We start from the raw sequence: 12362 nt of genomic DNA, 5'->3' as shown, positions 1-12362 counted from the left end.
TTGAGGAATGTAATTTGCCAAGTTCAATGGTTTTATAATTTGTTCAAAAAAAGTTGAAAATACTTAATTCAGTATTTTCTTCTTTAAGAAGAGGAGAAGGAAAAAAAGCAAAGTTTCCTCTGTCTGCCAATAAGCACAAAAGTTTCTATATTCGTCTCTCAGGCACCCATCTTCACCGAATTTTTCTTGCTTTCATGAGGAATTAGCGTCCTTTAACCTTTAAGGAAATTTGCAGTACACGAATGATACACCAGAGGGTGCTAACTTACCTCCAAACAAATTTAGTCATACTACTCTTTTGGGTAAGTAGCGTAAAATCTGTATTATTCTGGCCTTTTCAATTCGGAATTTATGTAGAAAAGCTACAGATAATAAAAAGAAGGCCAACAAAGTGATGTAGAGTCTGAAGATAAAACATCAGAAAAGCACCCGAAGATGAACAACAAATGTGAGGGACTGAATGAACTAAACTGGAAGTTAAAGCAGTAATTCAGATACAGTAGTCCACAAACATGTGAAAGGTAAAAATGAAAGCTGGATTAGTTATGATGGTGGGGTAGGTAGTAATGGTCTGAAGGAAGAAATTGTATTTAGGCTTGATATTGGGAAACTTTCTTAACAGAGTTCTTTGGCAATGCACTAGTCTCTGGGGATAGGGTGAATGCACCATCACAGTGGGTATTCAAGACTTCAGAGTTAAGATGCCGTGCTAAAGCTGTGGTGTATAGTTTTGAGAAACACAGCAACTGAACTGGCCTCAAGTTCTTTTCACTGTTTCTGTCTGCAGCTTTCAGGCTTTAAGTCATAAAAGGGCACTAATTTATCTTTTGCAGTTTTCTGGGAGAGAACACAAGAGTATATATTTCACTACAAGGGTGTTTTATGCACATACAAACAATAGCATAAGATTTTATTACAAGTCAGAATCATGCTATTCATGCAGTGGGGTCACCACTAATGCTGAAGGTATCCTCTTGTTTTCATTATCGTTGCCAACTGCAGCCTCATTTCACAGTCATCACTTATCTTTTTCACAAGGTGATGCTTATACCATATAAGGTAGCATCATGCCTATTTATTGCTTTGTAATACAAAGGAAGTCTGTTGCAGACAAATGCTTAGTCTGTTAGACATAATACCTGATACTTGCCAAGGAGCATTTTCTACAATTGTGCCAATTAAAATGCGAAATTGCTACCACTTGTTTTTGAACTCTCATGTTGTGGCAGTCAGGAAAGAATGCCATAACTCATCAAGATGCAGCACTGTTGGCTTATCTACGATAGTCCTATTTTTCCTCTAGAATTTAACCTGCTCATGACCTGAGGAAATGCAATTTGATAATTCTCTCCTTCTGTGGTCTCTGTGTCAAAAGTGCCAAGATACTTCAATCTGTAGATGAGCTTTGTGTGCCTCTGGAGCACATGCTATTTCTGATGGTCCGATGCTGTTGTGCCAGACTCTTCCTACAAATCTCTTCTGTGTAGATAGAAACATCTGTGCTGACAGGAGGACACTGCTCGTGTCCATGCTGTGAGCATTGGGGGTTCTTTCATACTGCACCTTTAGGATTGCTAGGTATCCCATCAGCTCCGGCAAGCTTTAGCACTATGCAGTCACTAAATTGCCTGCATCACTAGAACCCCTGACTGCTACAACACTTTGCAGGGAAAACTGCCTGATTTGCACCAATATGCACCAGTGCCCTTCATAACAAAAGGATCAGCTTGCTGAATGTCTTCATGGAGAAAGTTAGTGATGTACTGCCCCAAGGATCCTTTGGCTGGTGTGCCCCATGAGCTCTGGTCAGCTTTTCCCTCAGTTATGTCTAAAGCCCTGATACTTTGTCCCTTGAAAAGATACTGAACATTTGTCCTGGACTCATGAGAGTACAGTAGTACCACAGACTAGGGTGCCAGCTGTCTGGAGGGGATAGGGAAAGAACTTTCTTGGGCCAAGGTGATACTTGTGTGGTGACGAGAAGGGGTGGGACATGACTGTGCGTGTTAAAGGCCATTCAGTGTTAGGAGTCAGTGAACAAGCTGTGATATCAAGTTATTCACACTTCACCACCAGCAAAAGAGGAAAAATCTTTCTGTTCTGCAAATGAAAAGAGTTGCTTTACTTTTCTATGCAGGACATGGGAAAGGTCCCTCACAGCCTTCCCTGCAGCAAACAGCAGTCCCCTTGACCTTGTTGCTGTAGAGCTATTCAGAAGCCACCAAAGCTTGAAAAGAGGCTGTTCTACATCCTGGTCCACCTTGCAATACTCTGAAACCAGGCACTTACCACACTTACCCCAGTTGTGCTGCCAAGGTCCACATGCAAAAAAACCTCTGCAGAAGATCAACAAGGCTGAGAGAATCCACTTTAATTCTGGCACTGTAGCAAATCACCCCATGCAGGCAGCGTTTTGTCCTAACCAACACAGGGCCTCTCACAGAAAGGCATACAACGTATTTCCTATCAGGGCAGCCTCCATAACAAGACCAAGGACTGTCTATCCCTGTGTCCAGGCATCTGGAGGAAACAACACAAAAGAGAAGAGGAAATCAGTCCTACTAGACATTCCTAAAGGCTTTTTCTGGCCCCTGCTTTAACCGAGCACACATTTTAGCCATGTTTGACATCCTTGCCCAGCTCAGTGTTGAGCCAAACAGAAGCTGACTTTGGAGATGGTTTAAGTACATCTGTGTCTTTATGCATTTGGCTGTGCAGAATACGGTGAAAAAAGCATTTCAGCCATCTCCAGCTCCTCTGAACTGATTTGAAACAGGCAGGACAGAGCTCCAGAGTCACAGCGGGTGACGACAGGCAAGCCTTCGTGTGATCGGAGTGAGGAACAGATGGGCCATTTGGGATTACCCAGTCCAGTCTCAACTATGTTTTTGACCTATATTTGCAAACAGGACCCAGCCTCGGAGGGGGACAGCTCTCTGTGGGTTAGCGGTTATGCTACCAGTTGCCTGTAACATGGGAGCATTATAAACTGGGGACGGTGCAGGGGAGGGGCAGGAAAGCCTAGCTGGAAGATAGAGGGAGGGGTAAAGGGAGGAAGAACAAAAGCAGCCAAGAGCATCAAGGAATGTTTTCAACGTAAACAACCTCATTCCAGTCTTGCTCAGCTTTTCTCCTTGTGTGTAATCAGATGTTCATGCATGTTCTCCTTTCTGCTCTTGCCCATGCAACATTAGTGGTGGATTGATCCTGGAAGGTGTTTAAAGCAAGGAAATACTGTGGAATACCTGAAGAAGAGCTGGTTGAATGCCCTGGTCAAGACTTCTGCTGTTTTGTGCTCTGATACCATTCTTCTTGGCATAGATATGCAGACTTGGATTGCCTTATTTATTTCTTTCTATCGTAAGCTCTGAAAAGGACATTTCCAGCTTTCTATGTATTTATTCCCCCTCTGTTAGAATCTCTGCAGTTCCTGGTAATGGCTAGCAGGTCTTTTACAAATTATGCAGCTTTTCTAACTAAGGAATAAATAAAGGGATAAGGAGCAAGGCCAATAACCTTCATAAGGTAGAGGACTTGCACTTTTTCACAAGCGTAGTGCAGTTACTGTTACTTCTGACAGCATTTCACAGCTTACCAATAGAGTCTATAGAGTGTGTGGGTAAAGGTAACACAGCCTAGTAATGTTACAGTACCATATATTAAATCATTGCTGAAACATAAAAAGAGAACTCTAGTTTGTGTGTGTGAAATTACCAAGTTTGCAAACTATTAGCGTGAATGTAAAAAGCTTCTAGTACAGCATACGGTAAATACATTAGGGCTATATTCCAGAAGGCATCATTTTCCCAAGCTATAGGTCTTACTGACATATGTGGTGGAAAGGCTAGTTCTGCCAATTGTCTGCTTCTTTCATATCCTCTGATTTTGGTGCAAGTTTAAAGCAATATGCCTAATAGCCTTAGTCTAGTATTTTGAAAAATTGCAATGCTACCTATCTGTGTGGAAAGTCACATATCAATGGCATTTGGTTGGCACAGTGGGTTTTGAGAAAAATGGCAACGGAAACCATTGGCACTGAGTTTTGAGTAGAAATGTATCACAAAGTGTGAGTCTGTATGCAGTAAACTCACATTTTATTTGCTCATATATCACTTTGTCAGGGTTTTCAATAGTTCTTGTGGAAAATGTGTAAATGAAGTATCAAGCAGCTTTTACACATAGTAAGGATTTTTCCTTTAACCTAACTGGTGTTCTCACAAACTATGCCATATACAATATGCTGGGTAGTACAACATTGTCCTCCTAAAAGAATTACATGAGCCCCCAAAGTAATTTCTTTGTTAAAGAGCCCATCCATTCACATTTTGCAGGACATGTATGAGGCAGGGGTGGGTGTGCATATGTGTAGGCTGAACAACTGGTACCCTGCCATGGATGCACGTGGACATGGTGGATCTGTATCTTCACTTGCTCATGTAAATATTGATGCCGTGATTGCAGATCTAGAAGAAAGCTGCTGTGTATTTCCAGTTCAATGCCAACTGGAAACTAGCAATCCACACCCCAGCTGCAGTCCCTCTCCTTCACACCGTGAATCACAGCCAGCTAATAACAATAATGCTAAGGTGTCGGACTGCTGAAGCCTTTTTGCACACTGGACGAGACAGCAGCCTTTTGGGTTTTAGGAATAAGGAGTTCAGAGTCTCACTGGTGGGCTGAAATTGGCAGCTTTTGGCCGCCTTTGTAGGAATGTGTGGATGGGGCAGAAAGTCGTCTCTGTGCTGGCATATGGAAACCTTTTTGGAGTCCTTGCGTGGTGGTGCCCCTGTGCTTCTCCTCCCGTAACACTCAAGAGTGATTTTCCTACAGCCTATGATTAATCGTTGTAACACTTCGGCAGTGAAATCTGCTCCACGCATCCTGGCTCTGTAACTCAGACCAAGGGGTGACTTCATAAGCATTTTTCATATATGCAAACATTTTAATGCATCGCAACTCAAGCCCTCTTTCTTTTGGGCGATCTTTGTTTCAAACTACTATTCCCTTAAAACTCTTACCTTGGTAAGATGGATGATGGAGCTGCAAATATTACCACTAAAGATACAAGCTATAAAATAAATGTCACAAATACACATACACTGTATATAAAGTACACACACACTGAAGCCTTCCTGTTGTTTGCAATGGTTAATTCTTACACTGCTCCTTAAGAATCAGTTGAGAAAGATATAAATCAGAAAATCAGCTCCCTACAATATGCTGTTGAGCTAATTGCAAATTTTCTACATTGATTTTTAACATGGCGAGAAAGTGTGGCGAGGGGACAAAAAAAGGGTTGGCGAGAAGGGAATAGCTCTTGTAAGACTCAGCTGTGCCTGTCAGAACTGTTAAAAGAGTAATAGTTTTTGTTAGGCAATAAACTGGAATCCCTGCCGTGCTTCATTTAGTTTCCAAAATTCATAAATGCAGCCTGTTTCCAAAAAATTAATTGGCTCATGAATAAAAAAAAAAGCATGGAAGTTTATGTAGAATGCTTTAGACCTTTCTTGTGATATGCTGTGTTTTATTTTACCTGAATTACCATTCAACGGTATTGACCTATTTGAATACACAATATGCAATGTCATATTACTGCATCGATCACGTTTAATGAGATACTGCTGTACTAGCTACATATTTTCCTGAACTTTACATAATGTTTAATCCACATTCTTTATACCCCAAGACAGTGAAAATTGTGGCTATTCAGGGAATACAACCTCTTAACATTTTCCTTTTAAGCAGTAATAGGCAGATCCTGAAAGAGTATATTAACACAGCACAGCTAAAGCCAAGTCAGTGGGCACAGGCCAGATTTTGCCATCGAAGAGCCCGGCACGCAGCAGTGAATTTACTCCAGCAAAGAGTGTCAGCAAACAGCTCGTGAGCCAGTGGTCTCCCACTCACACGCTGAAAATACAACCAAGTGGGGCAGAAGTGATACATGAGCCTGACCATCTGAGCAAGAGGGAATTTTATTCTTTATGAAGCTTTTTGGGCAGAGGCGGCTGGAATATAACTATTTGCTGCCAACTTTTACTTTTAAAATAGAGCAACAAGTCTCTTTTCTAATGAAGGGAGGGAAAAAATTTCTATGAAAGTCAAGCAGGGGTGAAACACCGCTGGCCACTCTCTCACAGTTCTTACCCACATCCCGGGTTTTGGCAGTTTAAAAAAAGATACATGCATGTGTTTTGCCACATAATTTCATAAATAACCAAACTTCTGGCGATCAGGTTGTTATAACTGGGAAGGTAACAAATACAAATGTTTGCTTCACAATTAGTAGGCATTATGTTTGAATTCTTTTCTGTAAACCTGATATTACTGTTTTGGCAATACTAAATTTATCTTTAATATCTGATTATTTAGCTTAAAAATAATATATAAAAAAAAAGGAACGAAAAATTGCAACTCACTTTAACTTTACAATTTATTTAGAAAAGTCAGACAAAAAGTTACACTAAATGGTAGTAGCTACGTATACCCTTTATGGGGTCCCAGTTACGCCTCCTTGTGCTGTTCTGTCATAAATATTTATGTGACATATAACCCTGATATTTTTAACAGAGTTCTCAGTGGTTTTCCAGTAAACATTATGTGCAAACTGTGAGGGGAGAGACAGCACTTATTAATTCACCATTGAGGGACAGCCACCAGCTGGATGCAATAGTGTTCAGGCACTGGAGAAGCCCCATGGGCTGGGGACAGTAAAAATCCATGCCTTGTTGGCTCAGTCATATCAGACACACAAGAATCCACTCCACCACCAAGGTTGCTTTGCCACGAGGAGCCTGGGATGTCTAATTAGCTGTGAACTCTGTCTGAACTTTTCCTTGAGCTTAATGGTACATTGTGTAGACTTCCTAGTGACGAGTAAGGGTGAAATCGTACTGCAGCACTAACCTAATTCAGGTAAAAACAAACAAAGCATGAGATAGCCATCTGCTGGAGGCCAGCCTTTTATTAGTTCCTGTACTCAGAGGTGCTTGTTCATTTAACCCAAAATAGCCCTTTTTGTCTAGTACTTAGTTTAAAAACAAGCAGCAAATGATTTGCAGTATTGATCTGCGAAACAGCCTAAGGAAGTTAGGTGTGCAGGTCCCATGCCTGTAGTTAGCACCGGTCTTTATGTGCTTTTCAGAAGCAGAACTGGTTTTCAGTGAAAAGAAGTGCATTTTCCAAGATAGATAGGTGATTTTTTAAAAATTCATGTTCATTGACAAATATGTGGGCTTTTCCTCTTTTTCCCACTTAACCAAAAAAAGGAAGATCATAAACACAAAATGTTTTACCTGAAATAGTATATTCTTACTCAGAGGACAGTAAAACGCGTATTCTGGCTGCCTCCTCTCCCATCTTTTTCTTCCTGAGAAAGCAAGTGGAGCTAAGAAAGGCAGGATGTCACATAGGAAAGCTTGGCCAAAGAACTACTCAACCAGCATGCTGCACCTGAGCAGCATCACTATAAGAACAGCTACTTGCCCGGTTTCCAGGGGGCTGAGGTAGCATCTTTTCATTCGGTAGTGCTGGATTTTCCTTCCAAGGATATAACATAAATAGTGAAATTAATTCAACCGTTTGTTTTCAGAAGCAAAGAAAAGCTTTCTCTTGTTGCTTCTACGTCCGTGAAAACATGGTGGGATCAAATTAAAGCAACATACATGAAAAATAAAAATATATTTTTTTATTAACACAAATAGCATTTCTGGACTAATTTTCATATCTAATCAGATGTTAAACTTACCCAGTCCATGGACCTGTTTCTGTGCAGCACAAAGTGAGATATTAGGATCTGAAGTGGAATAACCAAGGAATTTACCTCATTTTCATTGGTGTTAATTTAATCCCATGAAATTTCAAATATCCAGTACAGCAGAATGGAACTAGTGTAAAACCAGCAGAAACCTCCCAAAAACCCTTTACACAACACAAAATATGAATCTGGAGTCTGGTGCAAACGTGAATGCAGCTTGCAAACCCTGCAATAAATGGGAACAGCATTTCCTTGTGGCTGTGGTAGAGGTAACAGGCTTGAGTGGATGTTAAAATTAAAGGCACTCTAAATAATGAACTGCTGAGTAAGACTGAAGTCCGGATTACAGTAGATACCTTATGGCTATCAGCAAGCAATACAGTGAATGGAAATGGTCTCTGAAAAATGCATTCAATCAGGGAAATTGCCCCACCTGTAGCTCATTAACAGGACGAAGTCCTGATGCAAAGTGACAGTCAGTATTATTTGTTTGGGCAAAAAGCTCACTCTCTTTGTAGTTTTTGGCATATCCAGCTGGCTTTAACAATATGGATCTGAGACAGCTAGTGTAGCTTTAATGTTAAATTAGCCAGGGTTAAAAGCGTGCCACAGCCAGGCAGAAACAAAGTGTTCTTTTTTGCAAAGTTGGCACATGGGGCCAGTTTCATTTCAGTAGCACCCATGTGGTAGGTACTCCATTTCCCGCATCCACGGCAGCATTGTTCCAGGTATTAAATGTCATTTTGTCACCAGAGCTGCACGCTATTGCAGCGTGAGGGAGACTGTGCTCTTTGGGGTTGAGCAAATCGTGTAAACACCCCATCACTTGTTGGGAAAGGGTCCTCTGCCCTTGCTGGCACTCGGACCGACTGAGCAAAAGGGGAAACCCAAAGATCAGCCCTTTGTTTAGAGGAGACTCACGCTGCAGAAATCTGAGGTCTGTTCTGAAGTCTAAACAAGAGATAAAGGCTCAAGTCCTCAGCTGGTAAAAATTAGTGCCGCTACTGTGAACTTCTGGAGCTGCTGCAGTTTAGTTTATTGTAAGACAGCTGGAGTGTGGTCTGCAGCATCTAACTGATTCATTGCTGCGTCGTTCCAGCTCCACGCGGACGAACCGGCGCTGGAGAAGTGGCTCATGCTCCAGTGCTTGCTAAATATAGCTGGTGGTCTGGGTTTAGCTTCAGAAAATAAATATCAGAGGCCATTATAACAGTTGTTAAATTCCGATTTTAAAATCAAGTACACTGTTGTTTTTCTCCCTTTTTTGTATTTGGAGGCTAAGGTCTGTATTTATGGATGTTACATAGCACAGGTTGTGTCAATGTATTTAGGGGAACTATTTGTGTATTCCTGTACAACAGCATAGCATCCAAAGCACAGAAATGTGTTTGTTATTAGTAATCAATCAGTACTTTCCTTTCTAAATGCAACTACTGCATGATGTTCCCTTGCCCCTGCTGCTGCCACCCCACTACCATGCTGCCCAGGGTCAGCATAAACCTTTTCTTGCACTGAGAAAATAATATGGAACTAAAACATTTAAAAAAAAAAACATTTCTCATTCTCCATAATAATTTGCTACACATCTTTTTCAGAGCTTAACCTAATGCCCAGGCCTGGTGGGTTAGGAAGAAATTTTCTTTGGATGTTACCCTAAATCTGCTCATTTGCACCTTTTTTTCCGCAGCAGCTGGTGTAAGGGCCACAAGTCGGAGCCGGACCAGACACAGTGGCCGCCATCCTTCTCTCCAGAAGCACTGCAGTGCCTTTGGGGTCATCCAGCTCAGTGATGCCTAAGATAATCTGGGTGCAAAACTGCGATTTATTGTGTTTGAGAGAAATCAACATTAAACCCTAGAACATTCTGCAGTGTCAGAACATGATATACTAATATCTTAAATAAATGTGAAGTAAACATGATAATTTAAAATCTATAAACCTCTGTGAACTTTGGCATTTAAGGGGGCAGAAAATGCTGGAAAAGTTTGCTCATGTCACAGCTTAGTGAAATCTTAATGATTAAGAATCAGGGACGCAAGATAAAAGGAGCAGTGTTGAAAAAAGAGAAGACTGATATATTCAAAAAGTTCGATCAAAAAGCAGAGTATAGTACTTGCCGGAGAGGAGGCTGAGGTAGATATGTGAATCAAGCTGTACCAAATCTCTACAAAACAGACTTGTTTATGCCTATTGTTCTAGCATTGGAAGTAAATGGGCACTATAGCTATACAAGGCACCAGAATCTGTCATCACTTATAGCCAGAACAAGGCCATGGATAATGGACTATAATGCAATCTAAGTAGCACTGCCATGAAACCAGAGTAATTTCATTTAGATCAGAGGATTCGGTTTGTGTGGTATAGACTTAGGAATATAATAATTTTTAGCCATGACAGATTAGCCTGCCAATGTACTATGGCACTCTGAGCTTTTACAGAAACGCCATCCTCAGTTACATGTTTCGTTTCAGTCTGTGCCCTGCAATATGTATTAGATTTGTGATATGTATGAGCCACTAAAGACCAAACTGAAATCCCTAAATCCAGTCTAGTCTCAGAGATCATAACAGAAGCTGCCCAAAACAACAAAAAAAATTGTACCATTAACTCAGAGGATATAGGTGATCTTAAGCAGTTTTTTGAACAAGTAAGAAATAAAGTCATGAAAGGCCCAAGGAACTGGGAAGAATTATCCCTATTGCAGGAGAATGTCTATAGTCAGCCAATGAAACTAACATCTTTCTTGTAGTAAACTGTGTTTAAAAGTGCTGGAGAATAGTGATTTCACAGACATTTATTCTTATGTGTGGGAAGCAAGAAGGAAACCAGGAAAATTTCCTTCTCCATCCACCAGAAATGTCCTATTCCAGATTCTGCATGTGTTAAAAAGCTTACAGTTTCTCTTCCTTTGCTTTGATTATCTCTATTTTGTGTTAGCACTTGTTAAACAACACGTAGACATTGTCTGCCCATGTCCTTTTGTGTGTGTACAGTCTCATACCATCGAAAATGAAATAAGTAATTCCTCTTTCTAGGCTTAAATATTCCAGCGGGAAGGATGTCTGTTGCCAACCAAGGAAGATAATGCTCTCTGTTCCTTGCAAGCTCATATCATCCCTATCTGAAAACCTTCACTTTTGCATTGCATGTTCTTCAAGAAGTTTTGAAGCATTTTAAACTACCTTAGACTGCAGGACAAGTGTGCTTTAAGGCACCTTCACAGTCCTGGTGCTGAGCAGAGCAGGGATCTTGGTGGATCTTGCTTTGGTTTCCTTTCAATCTGTGTGCCAGTGTCCCAGAGGCTAGAAAATGAAGGCAAACTGGGGGAGGGTGGAATAAGGAGGTGGGGAGTGGAGATTCATACCGAGGGTACTCCCTATATGGGAGCTGAGATGTAACTAGAGCTCATACTCAAAATCAGAGCCCAAGAATTGCTCCAGGTTCCTGCAGTTCACACTCCACCCTGGTTACTTCATTCTTACCATGTAGACAGAGACATCATGAAATCTAAGTTGACATTTCTCAGCAGTGTCTTTCTTTGGAGTGTCAAATCAATTCATGGTTTTAAGTTTTGCGCTGAAGAATAAGGGAGCCACTAATGCCCATATTCATGTTTCATCATTGCAATTGTCCAAAGGTTTTATAACTGTGGAAAATATATGGAAAAAAAAAACTTGAGGGACCTAGGACTTGCATAGAAAAGAAGCCAGTTGGATTTATTTAGCTACTGCATGTTGGATCATTGAATAGAAACTTGATAGTAGTTCAGGAACATAGTAACATCTTTTTTAACTTGTTTTTATTCCACATATTTTAACTCCACAGAGATTCAGGATACAGTCACTGCGACCCACAAGTGTAGTTAGTTCTCAGCTTATAATACATATCTGAAAAAAAGCATTTGTCTGCTCAGCCAAGGTTCACTTGCATATGGAGCTGAACATTTCCTCAGGTTTTTTCTGGCCAAAAAAGTATTGGGTCAAACTTATATCTGGTGTAACAGTGCTGATTTCAGTTACTTGAGCAATGAATAAGACCCATGGCTTATTTTTAGCCCAAATAATGATACCAGTAAAACAATACTGATGCCTGTAAGTTTGGCTCACATTAACCAATTAAATGTGAGTAGATGCAAACAGATGGCACTGGTTGCTTTGTCGCTTCCTGGCAGAGCCGGCCTCATTAAACCAGCAATTTTGCTGAAGCTTTTGTGCCTGTGATTAAAGTTGCCAAAACTTTTAAATAGGCAGAGTTTCAAAGTGATAGTTGGGATGCTTTCCAAATGTATCTGGCAGAGTACAGCACTCCACATTAGACTTGTAAAGCTGCATGTTTCTGAGAATAAAGGAGATCTTTCATTTACCCAATAGGCACTTTTATAATTTCATATGTCATCTGTTGTGTTTGTAAGAATGTTTGTTTCCCTCCAAAGAAAACAGTCGGGAGGATGTAACAAAGAATTATTTAGTAAACAGTATGCTAGATGGCTGTAACATCACTGACACTTCTTCTCTGAGCTTTGTCAGAAACGGAAGAGGGTAAAAATGTTCTCACAAATGAATATTCAAAAACAAATGTGGGAGAGAGGGAGAGACTAATATTTGGA

The sequence above is a fragment of the Gavia stellata genome, chromosome 5 (assembly GCF_030936135.1).
Source record: "Gavia stellata isolate bGavSte3 chromosome 5, bGavSte3.hap2, whole genome shotgun sequence".
In the NCBI taxonomy this organism is placed as follows: Eukaryota; Metazoa; Chordata; class Aves; order Gaviiformes; family Gaviidae; genus Gavia; species Gavia stellata.
Note: the sequence above shows the minus strand (reverse complement) of the source record.